Source organism: Ptychodera flava, chromosome 14 (genome assembly GCF_041260155.1).
Source record: "Ptychodera flava strain L36383 chromosome 14, AS_Pfla_20210202, whole genome shotgun sequence".
NCBI classification, from domain to species: Eukaryota; Metazoa; Hemichordata; class Enteropneusta; family Ptychoderidae; genus Ptychodera; species Ptychodera flava.
The window spans coordinates 4,489,091-4,511,195 of NC_091941.1; the positions used below are offsets into that span (position 1 = coordinate 4,489,091).

Here is a 22,105-nt window from a genome sequence, read left to right on the forward strand (position 1 = left end):
CTGTAGCAGGTGCCGTAGTCTCCCTGTTTTAGACACTTGTCACTGATGTCTACAACACTCAAACTGCACACAGATCCATAGGATGAATCAAGCTTAGCTTGGGATCAATTCTTTCTTTTTGAGGGTTTGTTTTGGCTACTGATGAAACACTACAGATCACTCTCTCCTCAAGATTGCAACCGGCGCGATACACAGCCCATCCTGGTGAGCTAAACAGGAGTAGCTGAAAAAAGGAGACTGCTACGTCAGTATTCATTGACTGACGCTCATCTTTGTGCTACTGGATAGGACTTCAAAAAGCTGCAGAAGGGGATGGTATTTGGCCAAATGCGATGACACTCTCATCATGATAAGAGAGGGTGTTTTAAAACTAGTTAACCGAGAGCTTAGAGAGAAGTGTCCTCACTTAGATGATTTACAAATGCAGTTCAGAATCTCAACTAAACTTGTCTGTGCGGCTTCACATTCTACAGCTACGATATATCAACTGCCAGTTTAGTTACCAAGACTGGCACATGCTGTACATACTCACGCAAAAAAAGAGTGACTGACTTCGAGATGAGGTGTCTGCAAGCTACTGTTTCATTTCAGGACAAGACGCGGTAACTGTTGGTGATTTTGCAACATTTTTGTTTTTAATGTCAATTACAGTTTGTTGTTCTACTCCACAAAGTATGTTGAGATACACAGCGTTCAGCCTGTACATGTGCAGACTGCACTGTTATTGTTGACAAGAGAATTCTGGTCCGGACTAGAATTCAAATGTAAACAACAACAGTGCATTTTACAGTGTTGACAAGTTAAGTAGTAGTTCTTTCAACATGCTTATGGGAGTAGAACATGAACTTTTAATTGACACACAAAACAAAAAATAGTGAAAAGGTCATGAAAGTTACAACTATTGGCACTTTACATTTTAGAGATGGAAGCTGAGAGTTGAAGATGCTAGACTGGCAGGAGAATGAGAGTACATGATGGAAAATTGCAACAGCCACAGCAGAGACCATGGAAAGCTGGCGTGTTGTCGTCAGTGAGCTAAGATAGTTGGATCTATATTTTATCAAAGACAGAGAGAGTACTTTACAGCTTCATGGATTTTTCACACACCGAGGTATTACGATGAGCGAAAGGCAAAAAAAAAAGAGCTCAATAGATAAAAGGGTGATAAATGAAACCGCTGAGAAGCGACATCATGAGTATTTAACTGTAATTGATATCTGAAGATAGAAATATCACAAGTGAGAGTTAGCTGGACAACATTACGGAGGTTGATAGGATTAAGGGTCGGGGAGTGAAAAAAAAAAAAAGCCGGCTTTTGATGGAAACTGCAATTGGCTGATCAGTGAGAGTGATTCTAGCAAAACCAGTCCAATAGATTACAACATGTGTGAGTTGATCGTTTCTAGCCTTGCATCAATACAATTTATCAAATAATCTTCTGAGACCCATTTGATGCTTGTACATGCCAAAGAAAAGCTTTCTGTTTAATAACAAGCTCATTATACTTTTGAAAATCATCATCACCTGTTACAAACACATCCCATTTTCAGCTAGTTTTTTTTCTGGTCAGTCTTTTTTGTTTGATTTTTTTCCCCCTTTTTTTTCTTTTTGTTAGATTATTCTTTGACGTTTGCTCTGTTGAGCCAGGGACAAGCAGTATGCCTAGTGAATGGCAGAAAATAACTAGGTGTCACAGATCTGGCTAGCGGAGACGACGTCTAGATATCTGCCAAATGAAGCCAGATCTGATTGTTGCAGACAATGGCTAGATAACAAGTACAAAAGCACGGCCCATGTGCTTAGCCTCTCCACACTTAACTCTGGCTTCCTCCCTATTATCCACTTTGCAGCATGATTTGCTGGCAAATTGAGTCGGATGATATAAGGCTGGTGGATTAGCCAAGAACAATTAGAGGCAAATTGAAATCAAATTAAGGATTGGCCTACGCATCAATGACCTCATTAAATCAACGTAGAGATAAATTGATCTGAAATGGCTGTTGCGCTCCTGTTCTATTCAGTTCCTTGCATACAAATTAGAAATCTTACAACTTCTGTCTTATTCTCCAACTCTACAAGTGGCTGGAAACATCTTTTTTCCCCTGTCAAATTTGCTGGGAACATAGACTATAGCAACAATAGGCCATGTCTCTGCTAATTTTGTGTACACAGGCAATCTTACAGGGGTTGTCTAGTTTATTCTTTCATTTGCGAGTCTACATTTTCAAGTAGTCTTTCCAATGAACGGGGAAATATTAAAAGTGATTTTGTGAATTGGAGGTACTTTCTGCACCATAATGAATAGAACACACCAGTCATAGACCGGGCTTTTTCTGAGTATGGGTGAGGCCGGAGGGGCACACAAACACTATTCAAGTTTGAAATGGGAAAATACTCAAAAAGAATAAATTTTTCATGGGATCAGGTAATCTGTATAATTCAATCTATTTTTGGAGCAATCAAATAAATTTTATCAAAATTTATACGGACGTCGATTTAATGGTTCTTCACTTATACTGACAAGTTTTGAGATGAAATTATTTTTTTTGGAGGTAAGGCCATACTTCATATTTGTTTTCCAATTTATATGAAATGCCACCATGATCAACAAGATGCACTTATTGATGATAGAACCAAAAAAAAAGTGTATTATATTGAGTTATATACTAATGTTTTTCAATGAAAAGTGAAACACAACATGGTTTTGTAGCTTTTGTTATTCCTTCCTTTGTGCATTCATACTTGCATAAAATTCCCTGGTAACTTGCTAAAAGTTGGCATGAAGTATATGTATATATCATGTTCAATCCTTTCATATACAAAATTTAACCAGTTCATTCCTACAAACGTAATCATAGAAAACAACTCAGTGCTATTGAAATTCAGTGATGAAAAATGTGAAAAATCAAAATGATGATTTGTGTGAAAGATATCACAAGGACTATAACATCTTGAGGCAAGCCCTCCATGTTATATTGTTGAAATGGTGTGGGCTATGAGTGGATACAGGTTGATTGTGAACCAAGGTTACTTTTGGAGGCCAATGTTGTGAGCTGTGAGTGGACACAGTACTTTAAAGGGGCAGTTATCAGATCCCTGGTTCTCTCATTAGTGCTTGTTGACACTGATTATTTACCTGATGCATGACTATTGACACCATTAGTCCTTTGTTCTCATTTGAAAGTTGTTTCAAGTTAAAAATGATAAATCGGATAAACACCTTCCCCTTTCTGGGATGGTAGCTCAAACTATGATATTTTCACTTTTTTATCCTAAAAGCCACGTACATTTTATTTTCCTCTCCCTAAAAATTTAGTAAAATATTAAGTATGTGTCTTGCCAACACATGCAATGTTATTTATTATTGAAAAACAATTCTAGTCCTGGCTACAATTCAAGTTCCAGCAATATGGTTGGATGTTATACACATTGTGGCTGTGCTGACAAGCTGAACATGAGGCAGTTTGATAGAACATGAAATAGTACAAACAGTACAAACAGTACAAAAGTGAAAAAAACATCTTAAATTACATCATGCAATGGACTACTTTTGGACATAAAGCTAGAACTTCAAAACGAGTTTGAACACTGCTTGGATACTGAGTAAAAATTCTAAACTTGAATGGGATTGACAGTTATAAAGTTTAGACCTGAGCTGGCCTAACAGTTAACAGTTTTTTGACCATGACAGGACCGTGAGTTGAAAACTCTGAACAGTGGTCATAACCAAGAGATAATGTGATGTTCTGACCTAAACTTCCACTGACGTGGCATGATAAAATACATGTATGTAGTATGGGAGGCAGTAGATTGATATATGGAACACAGTAGACATACAAACTAGAGCTGCAGTAAACTGATTCAAACAACTATAATGCTTTAATTTCCTTTGTTTATATATGAACTGATTTATTCACTTTTGATTTACTACTGATTTTTCTCTGGGAAGCCACACTTTCTTTTCCAGTCTAAACTAAATTTGAGATATTGCCACTTCAAAAATCCTGCCTGGATCTTTGTGAAGCATTTGTTTATGGCATGAACACGCTGTGTTATTCGAGCAAAGCAAATATGATATTAAAAAAGGCACATAAACGGATTACCAACCATGCTCTCAGTGCTCAGACCAGAATAAATTTCCTAAAACATAAATGCTTTTGAAATTGCCAAAAAAAGTTCATCTTATGGGCTGCACATTTAATTATCAGTCAATATGAATAAATCACAATCAATATGAAGTCCTACTGGGAGTATATTCTCCAAAATATGAAATATTAGTTTGTCTTTCTGGATCAGTTTGATCAAACAGGATATTCATTAAACCGTAATCCAAAATAACAGTTGATGATTTTACCCATCACAGTACGGAGTCACATTTTTTCACGTTGGAATTTTGATGTGTATGTTCACATTTGGTATGTACTTCTTTATCCCTCATCTACTCTTGCTGTGCTTCTGAGCAGCCACACATTTCAGTTCAGCTCAAATTTAATCAAAGTTACATTCTAAAAGACATTGACAAATGAAAATGATTTTTGCCGACACATTTTGACAAAATAACAAATAAAAATTAAAAGACAGAAAAAAAATTGTGAAAGGACAGGAATGGTGGATCTTGTTGGTTGATGCAATTGGATACTAGTATCTGCAAAACATGATTAATATTCAAGTCTTACCCACTTCACAGTAAATTCATCTACCAGATTACTTCCCTCATCCTATTACCACCACATCAGATTTAAAGAAAATCACAGAGCTTAGACGTCACACGGATTGACTAAACTGTCAAACAAGTCAAAACAGTGAACTGCCAGATGTGTGAGAGTATTGGATAATATGTTGTTTACTAAACACCTTTCTGATCAGAGATAACTGTTTTCTGTTTTGTCTATTTAACACAATTCTATCTTTATACAAGTCATCGTTGATGACCCAGTCCCCGCTTGCTAATGGGTACTTTGATTACAGGTTCTGTGATAAAAATACTTTGATACAGATGGCACTCAATGGCCAAGAATGAGTTCCATGGTGATGAAAAACATAAAACCAATGTAGGCCACTATCCTAAAGGTCATTAAATGAGTCAACTGGGAATTAGTTGACAGGATGTTGCAAAACATTTTTTCATTCTATCCTAACACTAATAGATAACCGGTACCATATTTCATAAAGTTTAATGTAGTATTTACAACACTATGAGATCAACATCTGTATCAAGTTTCATCAAATTTGACGTTGTATTTGTGGATATATCACTCTAATTAGGAAAGTTCATTACATATGCAATTACAAATTAATTAAAATGACACTGATAAATGTCTTTTTCACTGTTAAAGCAATGTGAGCTTAACATCTGTACAAAGTTTCATGAAATTTGATGCAGTATTTCTGACATATCAACCTAATTATGAAACTTCAATAATTGACATGATACTGCTACATGATGAGAAACAACTGACGAGCATGTATGAAATAGGTCAATGTCCTTGTACCAACTTTGAATGATACTGGTGGAAATACCGGTATGTCTGAGTTATGGCTCAGTACATGAGAAAATCGTAACAAATTTGCCGCCACGCAGCGATATTTGATCTTACTGTTTAAAAAATCAACACGTATATGTATTACATAAGTCAATGTCCAGGTACAAACTAATAAAATCAGTTGAGACTTGCTAGAGTTATGGCTCTCGACATGAAAAAAACCATAACAAAATTGCTACCATGTGGCCATATCAGACCATATCGAGAAACAAATCAATGTACTTATGTATACTATAAGTCAATGTCCTTGTACCAACTTTGAATAAATTTGCTTGATACATGTCTGAGTTATTGTTCAGGACATGGAAAGTCGTAAAAAAAATGGCCACAAGGCGGCCATATTGGATCGTATCACAAAACAATTCAATGTGCATAAGTATAACATAGGTCAATGTCCTTGTACCAACTTTGAATAAAATCAGTTGAGATATGCCTGAATTATGGCTTTGTACACGAAAAAATCATAACAAAATGGCCGCCTGGCGGCCATATTGGATCATATCACAAAACAAATCCACACGCATATATATATGACATTGGTCAATGTCCTTGTACCAACTTTGAATAAAATCTGTTGAAACATGTCTGAGTTATGGCGCTGTACATGAAAAAATCGTAATAAAATGGCCGCCTGGTGGCCATATTGGATCGTATCACAAAACAAATCGACATGCATATATATGACATAGGTCAATGTCCTTGTACCAAGTTTGAATAAAATCGGTTGAAACATGCCTGAGTTATGGCTCTGTACATGAAAAAATCGTAATAAAATGGCCGCCTGGCGGCCATATTGGATCATATCACAAAACAAATTGACATGCATATCTATGACATTGGTCAATGTCCTTGTACCAACTTTGAATAAAATCGGTTGAAACATGTCTGAGTTATGGCTCCGTACATGAAAAAATTGTAATAAATGGCCGCCTGGCGGCCATATTGGATCGTATTGCAAAATAAATCGATGTGCATCTGTAGGTCATAGTGCTATGCCTTTGTGCCAAGTTTGAACAAATTGGTTTGGCAGTGTCTGAGAAACTGTGATGACGGACGGACGGACGGACGGACGGACGGACGGACGGACACACGGACGGGACCCAATCTATAAGTCCCCGCCGGACTTCGTCCGCGGGGACTAAAACACCTTTTTAAATCTCATCAGCCAGACTGTTGTAAATGTTGAATAATTGCTACCTTTCACTAAACTGTACAAAGTTGGACTACGACGTGTCTCTTGGATTGACCTGAACCTAATTATTACATGATTTTGACTCTGTAAACATAGTTTGAACGGTTCAATCCAATTCCTTGTAAATAGTTCCATGATTGCCACAGATAACAATGGATTGGGCCAAACCATGGAGGTCAAAGGGTTAGAATCTGGCATCATCTGAAGCATGTAAGCACTATCATTTGCCACAACCGTACTCTAGTGTCTGTTCTGGACAAGGGAAAAGGCATGGAACCTTTTGTTAGATGGTGTCAGTTGATTTTCTATTTTGATATACGGAAATTTGGAGCACATAGTGATTGGAATGAGAAAAAAGTTGATTTTTTAAGTTTACAGTATTTGTTTCATCTTGGAATGAATAGTAGTATTTTATGATGAGTTGAAAGGTTTATATAACAGAAAATGTACATCATCCCCTTGTAACCACATCAGTTTTTATAGAAAATTACACAGCATTCACTTCACTTAGGTATAAGTATCAGTAGATAACAGATAAATATGTATATAGAAGTCTACCTGAGTGCAATCAAAACATCAGAATAATAAATAAACATCATCAATGAAAAATAGATATTCCTCAAAAAAAAATTGCATTCTGAATGGCATTTCGTAAAACACAGGGTTTTTCCATCAGTTCATAACTACTGCTGGTGCCACTTCAAAAAAGAACCTGAGTTAGATAATGTAATGTGAGGTTTGGATTAGTGGGAGTATAAGAGAGAGATGGAAGATGGAAATTTGTTTCAGCTGATGCAGACAGTAGACCTATGGATTGATTTGTCTTGCATAGTTGTTAGCACAAAGTTTGTTCAAAGACAAGAACACTTGGACAACTGAATCTGTTGGCTGGTATTTTAATTGTAGTATCAATCACATTAAAAACAATATCAATTGTGTCCTTTTATTGTAAAAGTCAACTGTTTCACCCATGTCACCCCCAAGGGGGTGAAAGACAGAGAGTCTAAATGCCCAATTACCAGCCCAGACAATTTGTGCAATAAGGCTTGAACATGACAACTAATTTCTCCGGGTAATGAGCGGCCACTTACCAGCTCACTCATGTAGCAAACACGATTACAAAGCCAGCAGTATTGCTTTGGCTATGACAGAAATCTCAAATCTCAAATCTCAAAAAAAAATCATATTTTTTTTACTTAAAATGTTTTTCCTTAGTTTTCTCCAAATGCATCAGCCACAGTTGAAGTTGCAAGTGAGTGAGAAATCATTTAAGCGAAACGTCGAGGATTTAGCAGCCGCACATGACTTTGACAAACACTTTGGAGTTCAGCTCATTAGCATATTTGACTGTTGCGGCTTTTGTCTCAGTTGAGTGACTGCTGGGGATTAGTGCAGGAAATCTGCACTATGAAGGACGTGTAAAGAGTCCACAGTTCCTGCATATTCTCCTCTCTGGCTCGGTCTCTCTCACTGGAGAAACAAAAACATACCTAATTGCACTGCCTACTTGTCAGCTGCAGACACTAATGAAGCTGACTTCACCACGGAGGCTTTGACGAGGAGGAGGAGCGAACTCCAGTTCAATTCCAGGCTTTTTTTGAATTGATGAAAGGGAATTTTTTCCCGGTTTTTCAGGTGTTGGGCCGATGAAAGTGTCTGATTTTGTGTTTCAATAACTGTGAAAAGGATGTGTAGCAGGTTTCAACAGGCAGGAAAGGGAGGATGAGTTCTGTGTCAGTGAGTCAACAAAGACATTGATGACTCCGCTACTTAAGGGTCAAATCTTGAAAGAGAAAAACTACTTTACTCTCTGGTCAAAATCAATTGAGAACAAAAGCCATTACCAGTGGTGGATATACTTGCAGTTGACATTTCACCATCAAAACTTTGAACCCTAGGAACAGCATCTGTCACAGATTGGCCACGTCAGGGATACTGCTCCCAATGTTCACGGCCACTTTTTTTTTAGGCTTGCTGAGGGATGTCATGTTGTGACATGGAAAAACCACTGCCATAAAAAAAAATTGAAAATGAGAAACACAAAGGGCAGTATCTAGTCACAGCATAACTATACCACAGAGGATATGACGTGGCAAGAAGCTAAATGTCAAGTACCTATGAATCAGCTTAACATTAACACACTGGTTGCAATTCAAGAACAGAGATAGTTGAGTGATTATGGATGCTGAAGGGCAGTCCAGTTTATAAAGAACCATAAACAGATATTTACGAAGACATTTTCACTCAAAAAACTAGGAATAACAGTCATCCAATGTTGAATTTAACCAACCACTCCTTTTTCTCCAGAAATAGAAAAGATCCATAAAATCATGGCATGTAGACTCATCTTGATAGAGTGAATGACAAAAATTCTTTTCAGGATGTGAGAAGATGCTGGCTTTTCACACAACAAAGGGCAAAGTTGACCAAAAATCTCTGAGTATACCTGCTTCTTTGTAACAATTGTGCAGAGAACAATTTGTGTAATATGGCTTGCAAAAACACAACTGATATCTTGGGATAATGAGCAGACACTACTCAAATCATTCATGTGGTAAATAGGATAACACAAAGAAACAGAATGACACAAATTTTTGTATTTTCCACATGGAAACCACGGCAACAATTGCACCTGCACAACACTACATCCAGATTAAATATGACGTCTTTTTTCAGAGCTTTTAATTTTCCTTTATCTTGAAAACGTATTATTTGAAATTACTAACTGAGGATTTTCATTGCAAATGACTCCTTTGGAAAAAATACACATGTAGAGATACTCTGATGAAAATCATCATTATTATCACCATGATCATCATCACAGTTATCATCAGTACCAGCATCATCCCCAGCAACACACCAAAATTATCATCACGACTACCATCACCGCTACAATCTACAGTATATCCATGTAACAACACTAACCCTGAATAGATTGGTTGCTACATTCACAATCTCCTATCACCTGCGGATTGTCTGAATAACTATGAAATGTCAAATATAAATGGGTGCGAAGAAATGGATACAAAAAATGCTGTTAAGTATGATCTTCAACAGGGCAAACTCTTTGCCCTGATTTTTTGAATCGTCTAGCGAAAATTAAGTTCAATATTTACAGCTAGTTATGATCACAGTCTTGTCCTCCTGAAGATTAACAGAATCACCTACAAAATCTTTTTTCATTTGAAAAAATATGTGTGTAATATTTTTTGGCAGAAGCAATTTAGTATCAATGAATCAATGTTTTTGCTACTTCACATCTTTGCTTCATTAACTATGAACCTTCTTCCTTTTAAACATTTTCATTTCACCAACAAACAGCATTTGCCACTCACTTTTCAACAAATTCGATACGATGCAAGTTTCTCAGAGAAGACCAAACAGCTGCTCTGTGTAAAAAGACACGGACACTGGCGACAAGTACAAGAGTTCTATGTAAGTTTACACCAAATACATCTCAAACTGTTCATATGGAGAGTTTCAGAGAGGGTCTTCACTGTAGCAACTGGAGACCTCCTTGTCCTAAGTTTGGATGATCAATATTTATATATTAGCAACTGTATCATGTACTTGCGGAATCCAGTGCTTGTTTTGATGACATTGGGTTGCAAGGCATCCATGTATCATAGTTCGGGAAAACAGCTAATATGACTCAAAAGCCAGGAACATTAAAGTTATATTTCATGAAAGAACTTCTCAACAAACTGACCTGACCTTACATTTGTTTAGTTTTTGAATTTTGAAACTGAAGTATGGCAAAAAACACTGATCACAACAGCAACTGGCGTTAATCAAAGTTATGGCAAAAAATATCTTAACCTTCCAGTTATGGAAACCTCTTTTGATTTAATTTCCATCAAATCTGACCCATGCACACTGAGCTGCTGATTTCCTGTAATGTAAGACAGAGTGTGTGTGCATGTGACACATGTGGGTGTGTATGTGTATGGGAGTTTACTCCCATGTGTCTGGTAGTTTGAGAGACTGACAAAGTACAGCATGGCCCTCCAGTATGGAGACACTGTACAAATGTCTGCAGGGTGAAGAGACTTGTTGGAACAGAAACGCAGACATTTTCCTCCAATATCTTGCATTGCCATTTTACAAATGATATGAATGAAAATTTTGGCACAGTTGGGAAAGGAGATCTCGGCTGATGGTAACTTCTTCTCATGGAAACTTCTCCCAAAACAACACTGAAACCTGTCAAAACTTATTGAGCTCTTTTGTGCAACCATTCTTTCCCTTTTTTGAAATCACAGTCCAGTGTTTAAGCAACATGTCATATTAACAGTGAAATAGCCATTATTATTTTCTACCTCTGAGCAAATATGTCTAAACAGCGCAAGTAGTCTATATTTTTTATGAGACCTTGTACCTTAACCTAGGGGTCACATCCTCATAATGATGTAATGAAGCAATCATTAACTGCTATTAAATACATAATGAAGATTTTGCTTCCCTACTGGAAATCAGCTTGTTCTTATTTTCCTATCCGTAGTAAAAAGTCTCTGTTCCATCTAAACTAAGTCAAAACTAAATAACACAATCTTGGAAAAACAGTTTCAGTAAGGATTTCTCGGTTGATGATTCTGTTCTGATGTACAAACTCTTGTTACAAAGCTTCAAACAAGAACAACTTATGTCTCTGTTTCCATTCTTTCACAAAATTTTGAAACAAGTTTGAAAACTGAAAAGAGGAAAGCACAGTTTTTTTTCTCACAACACATAACAATGTGGGTAAAACTAAAACAAATTTGGTTGTTCATGTCTAAAGGCCGTAAAAAATTCACCCTGTAACGTTGTTGCCAACAATTTACCACCTCAAACAATGGAAGCAAAAATGAACCTTGCAGAGTTTGCAGAAATGGAGGGAAACTAGGTGTTGGAAATATGGAACGACATTTCTATTGTGTTTGCACAAGTTCATTTGACAAACTTGTGTTGTCTCTCACACAAAAGTGTCTAACTCCTACCAGTGTGTGGCGGTTTAATCCTAAACCACTCACTCCTGTCACATGCTATTACTCTTCAAGCTCTGAAGAGCTTCCACACAAATCAACAGGGAAGCCTACTTATTTTTTGTTATTACAAAAACTCTATGCTTTGATGTATCCCCAGGCCCTGCTTTAAAAACTGCACAGACGGAATGGACTGATGGGGTGACAAACAAACGAAAATTTCGACCACAGGAAGTCATATTTGAGAGTACATAAGAAACTTAACCCAGAATATATAGCTGTGCTACTCTATTTTCCACACAGAATATGCTACAGCATAATACTACTTCACAAAATCTACATAAAATCTTACAACTTACATTCTTTATAGAACAAGAAAGCTTTTACAATTTTGTCCCTTTTTTTACATCAAGTGTGGTACGAACACTGCCAATGATTTGCTTAAAACTGCAATTTTAGAACTTTCCAGTATACTCTTTAACAGTATTTTGTTAGGAATATTTTTTTTGTGTAATTCCATTATGAGCGAGAGGGAGACTTAGCCTTCAGCTACAATTTTTTATTGTTTTCTAAACGCCAGATAAGTAAAACGCATTTGGTAGGATGACAGGTGGTAGGGATTTTGGAAATAGAATAAACATCAAACCCTTTTTTGTTGCTAAATTAAGGTTGTTTCAATGATACAGGCATTTGGAACCATTAAATGGAGCCTACAGTGATGTATGAACAGATACAGCCAGACATGGCTATCCATTTTGCCTGGGCAACTTCTCTTTCCTCTCCAGTAAATCGTGTACTGTAATAGAGGCGCCACGTCGTCATTTCTTTTGTTTCTAAAACTCACTTGCCACTGCATAGTGCCAGCATATTTCGTATCTTTCAGAGTGTTAGATTTTCCGGACCTTATTTTCTTTGCATCTGTTGCAGAGTTGGAACTATCAGCGACTGGAAGACTGGTTTGGGGTCCAGGACATCCAGTCTGACCATAGGGCCCTTTCAAGTAACTTAAGTTTTCATCAAAACACACATTGCTCTCACCGGAGTATTACTGTATTACTCGACAAACCACACTGAAAGTTGGCATACGTGTATGGATGAGACAAACAGAATCAATCATCGGTTCTAATCACTCAACCTCAGAATATCTACATGTAAGTTCCTCCATGGAGTCTTTTTGAGGTTTTCTCATTTCAGGTAAAGTAGCACAGACTAAGATTGGTGGTCTGGTCTCTCATGACTTGACACTGCTACACTGACAGCTTGTCTTTCAACTTACACCATGAGATCACAACATTTATATTTTTCTACCTTACTTAAAAGTAAAAATATTTCAAGACATCCGTGACTGTCTGTTGAAGTATAAGATGATTAAAAGTTTGAGTGATGTGAGATTAAGATGATTTCGAGCAGAATAAGAATACCTAGGAATTTTAACTAAAAACATTTTACAAAACTGAAAAGTTCAGAAATATACATACAACGATTAAGTATTTTGTGACGTTGAAACGCATGATGCATTTTCATGTATAGATATCTTTATCTAGCTTAAACAATGGAGTTTTAATGCAATTATGGTAATGGTATGATGCAGTGGATACAATATCATTGGTAAAGTCAACTGCATTCTGACATTTTTCTCACAAATATTTACTAATTTGTAATCTTTGTTTTATTCATAGCACGATGAAACGTTTGAGCTACCTTTGGGCATGTGGGGTCATAGTAATATTGTCCATTTGGAAGTTATACAACATAATTATTTTCATGATGCAATTGACTAGTAATTCATTTGTCAGGCAGAGGGAAGCTTGAAACATGTATATACCCAGTAACTTTGACAAAATGGGCAAGTTAATACTATAATTACAGATGATTACAATCTTGATAAGACTTTTACTCAACACCCTACATGGACTAGTCCAACCACATTAATCTTAGTAAATGGATTTTTAGATTGGTCGGAGTTTGAGGTTTTTTGTCATTAAAAACTTGGTGAGCACTTTACTTTTCAATGGCACTGCTTAACCACAGTCTTTTTTTAAAGAATCTATCACAGGCTTTACATAGCATTAGAGAAAGTGTTGATGAATTTAGAATAGTTTGAGAGTGATGGAAAGAGTGAAATTTGGGTTATTAATACGATTCAACAAGCTGTAGGCAACCACGGCAAAGACCATTTGAATATAGATGACAAACTGACACATCATTGCATTTTCTTTAGCATTTATACAATTTTCAAGATGTCTAAAACTATGACTAGTTTTAGTAATTACAAAAAACTCATCCACTCTCATGGAATGGTAGAATTATAGAAGACATAAATATGTTATTTTTCAGCATGAGAAAGATTCCAGTTGAAACATATGTTCAATATTTTCTTCAGAATCAAGTAGTTAACAAGTGTTCCTATATTCAACTTTTACTGATAACTTGCAAGAGTAGATTAAATTTCCAAGAACACCCGAAGAATAAAGTTGTTGAATATTTGGAGATACATTTCACAGGTTTCATGTAGCTGTGGGTTATTTTCATGTCAAGATTTGGTGGTTTCTTTCTCAAGGCAAGACAAATGTCAAATTTTGAATTCTGGGTTCATATTTTGGCTAACCATCGATAACTTAATAACCAGAAAAAAAAGGAAAACTTCATAGTTTGTAAAAAGAAAAAGTTGGAAAGAAAAGAGAGTTGTGACAAATTAAAGGATTGCTATTTTTCCTTTGGCAGTAAGTTTTACTTACACTGATGACATTGTTCAGGAAACTTGCAAAATCATGTTTTCTTACCTTGGAAATAGAGATATGACTTTTGCAATTGTTTTGCCAATACGGTCACCCATGGGATATATTCTTGGAATACGCATGTTCTTCTTAATCGACACAAATTTACATCACATACATTTGTACGCAGTTGACAAAGAGAATTTCCAATAGTTCTGAAGCTGAGTCAAGATTTACTGGTACTTGGGAGCCTTGTGGCAGACAGAAAAGTGCTTCATGTGAAGCACATGGTTAGCTGAAAATTAACAAATTACATGGGCAGAGAAGGTATATTTGTGTGTGCATGCCAGAAAGTTAAGACAGAGAGTGAGAAAAGAAAGACAGACAGACAGTAAGCGAGACAAAGACACAGACAGTGCGTAGGAAATGTTGAAATAGCAAATGCAGTAATTTTCTTGTTCTTTGTGACCACACTTTCACAAAATTGGTGAAGTCTCCATATAAAACCAATCAAACCAGATGAGGAGAAGAGGTTGAGAACACTGGCATACATAGCTTGCTATAAAATAGAAAACACTGGAACAAAACACCCTAGTACGACTGCAATATGCCTTCAATACCTTGATATTTCCACCAAGTCTCACAGACACATCTAATAATTGGCCAAAGCAGGTACACTTTGGTTCATTTCTAATGTACCAGACTGATTAAACTGAACTTAGAAAAGACAGAGCACTGCGGCTGTGTGATGAAAGTATGATTGGAAAATACCTCATTAAATAGCCTAACTTTAAAAGATAGCATCTCATTTGTATGATGACGATTCATCAGCCCTGTTATGTATTAAAAATAGTAAAACCAAGTGCCGCTTCAGACCCAGCACACTTCAGCGACAATAAGACGACTCCATTAGTTGCAAAATTGATGCACAAACATGGGCAGGTCCTGGCTCAAACATGTATATCATGCAAAGTAGCATAATTTCTTTCCCAACTTTTTTGCAATTTTTTTCCTTTATGGTAGCCTTAAGTCTTATATATTTGAAAGGATAACCAGTGATTGTGAGCGACATTTAATGGATGAATATGTTGATGAAAGAGCCCCGATGAGAGATTCGGGTCGAGGGTCAGAACCACCAACAAAACTGCCGAACGACGTATTGCTCTTGAAATGTTGGTATGAAAGTTGTCAATTAGGCTATTGGTATTACTGGTACTGATAAAAAGTGTATATACAATAAACTGAAGCATACAACAGTAGAGTCTGTATCTACGTCCAGACAGAAAATTTCATCAGTCTATGCTCATAATTCAAATCAGGTGTAAATTTCCAGATCAATTTCACATATCGAACTAAATTGATATAAACAAACCATTTAAACAGGCATGCAGATCCAAATTTGGACCGCAATAAGTTGATCTCTATAGATGCTTGGACTCATCCTGTGTTTTGTTAGAATTATCTCCAAGAGGAGACTGCAATCCTCTGAGACTTATTACTCGGACATCTGCAACGGCTGTTCAGCACGCTTCGCTGCGGGAATACGATTCTTCAATGGCTGCACAAATACGATAATGTACTTGGTTTAACCATTTAGTGGGTTGCCCAGTTTGCCAAATTAAAATCAGTGAACTCATCTGCAGGGATGTGATTGAAGCACGTTTGGGAAAATTAACCCTGGCATCCAGAATGCTCAGTTGGTAATCCACACCTCGGAAAGACGAACCGAGTGCTTTAGTGGGGCCGATAAAGTTGTAATATAAAACAATAAAAGCCTCCGTCTTATAGGGGAGCTTGCTTTAAAACCCCCTAACATTGGAAATGAAAGGCAAGAGCTCTGACCATCTGGTGGTGCTGCAGTTTAATGCCTTGCTACTTGAGTGGTAGTGCAGACGGGAACACTCTTCCTACAATATGCCTCAAAATGGCCATCTTGCACAGTCTGGAGTCTTCAAAGGAACACCAAAAACCCTCAGAATGATAATTTGGCGGAGAAAAATTGCTCAACCTCGTTGTCAGTGAGTCAACAGACTGTGATGGAACACCTGGAGAAGATAGAGAGTTTCTGCACACAATAGACATTTGCAAAGTAGCAGCCCTTGCACAGAGTGACAGGAACTTCACGGAATATTCTCTATAGAATGAGACAAAACATCTTCCTTTCAAGCAGATGCGCGATGTTCTATCATTGCCACTAGTCATACAGGTTGACCAACAGGCCTTCTTGAGTTGGTGGAAGCTTAATTGACCAAATGTCTGCCTTTATTATGGGTATACATCTACCACATTTTTTCCCTTTTATTGACTTCTTAATTACCAGACCTCCGCCGATTCCTGTGACATGAGAAAAGAATGGTTGGCAGTACACCTGTGCCGAGCTCACCATAGTTGACTATTAAGACTGTGACAATGGCGAAGACTTGAGGTGCTCTTGTCCATTAGTTAGCATTGTTGGGTATTCACAGCCTTAAATGATGTAGATCCCCAGTCATGGCCCTATACAAACATACCATCACCCAAACAACCGCGTCAATCCTTTCTCCGCTGCATTTGGTCTAGGAAGGAGTCGACATCTTTACCAAAGAAAGGAAATACTGATGACATCCGTGTGATTTGTTTCTGACTAACTGATCGACTGGGTGGTATGAGTACAGATGGCGGATATTCGGCGTCCTTGGGGAAAAAAATCTACCTGAAAAATCACCTGATCAATTATACTGTCTCCACTTGTCCTTTCATATTGTCCGGCAACTTCACATTTTGTTTGTCCTAAGCATTTCATTATGGCATCTGATAATACAATAAGTACTGAACAGGATAAAAAAAATCACACCACCTTGGAAACCAAGCAATGATAATGCACAGATATTTGTTTCACCGCGTCTCAACTCAGAAAACTAACAGCGCTGGCATAACATCTTTTTCCCCGCAAATCTACTTGACTGACCCACGACAAAGCTAAGCTTGATTTACCAAGTATTAGTACATGGTCTAAAATCTAAAAGAAAGTGAAAAAAATTCACACCCTGGAACAGAAGAGCCAGTTTGTATCCAGTCTCACACAATGGACTGCCATACACACAGTAACTACGGGGAATTATTGGTATTTTTCTTCTCCTTTCAGTGAGGGAGTCCAGTGAAGAACTTTTGGTCCTTGGCTGCCAACCAGACAACATCTTTCATGTAACAAATACCTATTTGCCAACCATCAGATCAAAAGCAGCACCTGACAAGAGTGTGTTTGCCACTTGTATCCATCTTTCATCAGCATATTACACGAACATTCAAGTGTGGCATTTTCAAGTTATTTCCCAGGTAAAGAGTTCTGGTATGAGGCACTACAAAGAACAAAACTTCACTGTTTATTTTCCACATTTGAACCTACTGAATCTGTATTTATTTTCAACACTGACCCACGCTAAAATGGTTGCTAGTGCATTAAATTCTTTGCACCCTGCAGTCTTTTAGGCTGCGGTATGGTTAATACTTTCAACTATGTGGATTCCTTTTTCATTTCTCCTGGCCCAGTCAAACCTGAACTATGGCAGCTTCACCTGTGTATTTCCTGGCCCTCTCACAATGGCGGCTGGGAATACACAATGGCGCTTTTGTACGGAAAATGCTTTCTGTGATTTTCAGGCAAGTTGAAACTTGGAGAGGTTGAAGGAAGCACAGGTCAGGCAAAGAGTGGGAGAGTAATGATAATATTGACTGGGAAGCTTAAAATTCCCTGCTACTGATGACTGAGAGGAATGAGAAGTACGGGAGGAAATCTCATCTTGACAAGATAAGCATTTTTTCAGACTCTACCTGCCCTCTTCTTGTACTCAGCAAAGTCAATTAATGAAGAGACTTGATAAAACTTTTACATGCTCTACAAACAGACTGTCCAAGTAGTAACTTTGAGAAAAAATTAGCTGTGTTTAGCGGTAACACGAGGGAAGGGAAGTAAAAGGGGCTGTACACATGTAGATAGGCAGCATGCATTAGTGACCTGGTAGACACCAGAGAGACGAGGTGTTGACTGGCCACTTTCTGGAAATGGATTTAGAGTTTGAAAAATCTATAGCAAGCTACTTATCAGTGTAAGATCCTGACAAACATGACATGCAGCTGGTGTTTGTGGTTAAAAACTGAATCTTAAAACACAGGGACATATTAATGAAGTCTGGTATCAAATGGAACATCCACAGCTCTCCTTATCGCCAACACAATAACACAGCAACTTTAGCAAGTTTCAGCTGGGTCTTACAGTCAAAAATACACCGTGAAAAAAATCTTTCAAGGGGGTCGTGTTGTAAATTATCGCCAAAAAGTTCTGATTAAAATCTATATTGTTCAAGAGATCTGATAACTGGTTGTTTTTATCACTCAACTTTTGCAAAAGAACCAAGGACTAAAAATTGGATCTTGGTACAGGTGGATCTCAGCACTGTGTTTTAGGATCCATTTGTTGGCCAATTGCTGGACTTGGATGGCTTACACAGCCCTACTTCAAACAACTTCCACATGTGCAAAATGTACATTTTGTTTCATTGAGTAGAGGATGTCTTTCAAGTGTAGGAAACTGGATCAGTGACTGAATCTTGTGCCATGAAATTGCTGTGAAATGGATGTCTTTTTGGTGCACAATAAAGATTGAGTATTTTATTGTCACTGATTTATCAGGAAAGAAAACTCAGTGGAAACCACAATTATCACTCTGTGGTTTATAAATTAATTTCCTAAACCACAAGTGTGGCTTTATATCTTGTTTTTTATCCTATCACACTTGTAAATTATGGAGTAATGAACACTGATATACACACAATGTCAAACCTTGGAAGCCCACTCAGTGGAGGAATTTTCAAAACTCATCATACTTTTCTCGAAAAGGCTCACATATCTAAGGTATAGAGTTAAAAACAGAAACCAATTCTGAAAACAGCTTGTATTTTAACTACCACATTAAATATTTTTTCTTCATTTTCCTCCAAAAACTATGAACAAAACAATGTTGTGGGGTTCATAATGGTGTCATATGCTTTATCAACACAAAAACTAGAGTCAGCATAAACGTTGAATGTCTACATGAACGTTTCATGTCGCTTTTATGTCATCAATCACAAACAACACTAAGGCAGGCAAAAAATTTCTTGACACAATCCGTCAGCAAGTTAGCCTATGTCTGCAAACACTACATCCGCAAACACACAACTATGTCAACACTGTCGCTGTACAAATACCGACCACACTGAATATGAAAGATCTTATCGCCTGGTCACCTAAACAACTTTCTCTTTCTTGTGTACTTAAAAGAAATTAAACATTAACAGAAACGCTGCAACTTTGGAATTTGTCCTTTTGATTGTGTATCCAGTTGAAAGTTGGTTTGTAGGGTAATGTGACAGTGATATACGAGACAACAGGAGATATTCAGTTGAAGCACACAGCAGTTCAGCATTTGTTGGGAATCTGCCTAACTTTCCTGTAGCTTTTCTGACCTTAAAATCTCATCACATATACACAAATGCAGTGCGTAGTTTTGCCGGCATAAAATGTGAACCTATATTGTTGTGGGCAAAGTGAGGGTTGAAACAATTGGACTTAATAGTTATCAACAAATTCAGTCCAACAAGAATAGAGTACATTTGCAATGCCAAGTGCATTGGCAAGTTAGGCAAATATGGAAACCTCAGCAACAAGCAAAACAGTGCTATTGCCTAACTTCACCAGATAAAATGTTACATAATTAAGGCTTATGCATGTTAAATCTGGATAAAACTTGCATACAGACAAATTTGAACATTTGTTTAATTTGCTGAAGATGACTGCTACACCACAATAAAATTGACAAGTTCGCTATTGTGCTCAAAAGATGAGGTTGAGCGCACAGTAAAGATGCTATTTCATTTTGATGATATAGTATAATATGTGATGTACGTATTCTAATGCTATATAAAAATCTGCTGAGTTCTACAAGAATAATCATTCTACAACAACATAGTACTGAATCTAAAAATTCATTAATAGTGTAAAATCTTAAGCAATTGCATCTTTTCTGCCATGAAAAATGCTGCTCACTTTGACATAACTGCAAATGATCTCAACGTTGGAAGAGTTGGGAACATTCCTGTAAAATTGCAGACTAGAACGCCTGCAAGACTCTACACAATGAATATCACTAAACCTTGACACTGAGGATAACCTGTGCCAATGTCAATAAAGACAAAGTAATAATATTACTGAGCGATGAGGGCGCTATCAACCAAATGCATGGACCACCTGTTTCTTTTTTGTGTGAAAGGTGCACTGATGGAACAAATAAGCTGTTTGTCAAAATAATTTCACAAAAGTTTGTGGGACAAATACATACTGCATGGCATAAATTAAAAGTAAAATGCTGCAGATGTCTCTTCCGGACTCATAATGTAGACAAAACTTTGCACCATGGAAGCATACAAAAACATTTTGTATATCTTCATGCCATTAGTTTAACTACAATAATATTTTTCCTCTGTATTACATTACATGGACTAAATGCTTCATTTCAAAATGTATTTGAGGTCAGTATGTGGCACGTTCTAATAAAAAGATGAAAACACTTTGAGAGAAGTTTCATTTTGACAAGGAGACACTTCAGTACAGCAGGGCTCTAGGGTAAATCGATATATGACTGAAATTTGATGCATTCCATTTATTTGATTGATCTGTGATGCTGTCATTCATTAAAGATTTACTTTCCAACTCACATCGTGATCATGTGTCTGCAGCTTGCCAATAATCTACAACATAGCTTCAATGTCCAACAGATGCATGTACATTCACAACGACTGGTCTATTGACCGTGAAGGAAAACTTTTTAAGATGTTTTTCAGAGCAGAATGCATCTCCTGTGCTTTCTATTCTAAACAAAGTTAGTTTGGATCTTGTCATACACTATGAAGTACACCTGCAGTTCAAATATGTCACTGTCTTCTTGATAAACAAGTAAGATTTTTGGTCAGAATTTGAGGGCTGTGATGACACTGTCACTGATACTATTGCAGGTAAAATAAATCACCAGACTTTTCTTCAATGATAACTGGCCATAATTCATGGTTGTCTCTTACTTAACATTGTCGACCTCAGCGAAGATACACGCCGTGTAACTTCTACTGTAGCTGTAATGAGATTTCTTCAATCCCAGATCCATACTGGACAAGTTGATCATTAGTTTAAATATCGATATTCCAACTGAATCAAAAACTCACGTTTTCCTCTCATGAATACATTTTTCACTATTTGATGATCAAACCACATTCAAGTTCAGTATAGGGGTTAAGTATACTGTCATCTATGAACTACAAGCAATTTCTGCAATGATCCTAACTAACTAAAAACACTTGCACAGAAACTTCACACTCATTGAAGAAGAATGTAGGTAACTAAATAAAGTACAACAAACCAAGCCCAGTTTTTCAACTTTGATACATATTACCATGATTGAGTCAGCACACATTACGTTTCAGTGCATGATCACAATCACAAGATAACACTAAAGATAAAGATTTGACATTTGTATATTCATGGAAAGATAAAAATCAATTTTCTGACTCTTTTTTTTCTCTGGTATCCTGGATGTGATTCCAGCCTATACATTTCAGCTGTGTACAAAGTACAAATTTATTGCAGCGTGCAAAATCACCCCATTAAATTCTTTTGGGGGATGCT

At 37.0% G+C, this 22,105-nt stretch overlaps 1 protein-coding gene across 1 annotated transcript in view; it reads right to left on the reverse strand.

Moving 5' to 3' along the window:
* LOC139149026 (5'-3' exoribonuclease 2-like) overlaps positions 1 to 22,105 on the reverse strand; it is a 140,793-nt gene that overhangs the window by 77,562 nt on the left and 41,126 nt on the right. The gene's annotated exons all lie outside the window — the stretch shown is intronic.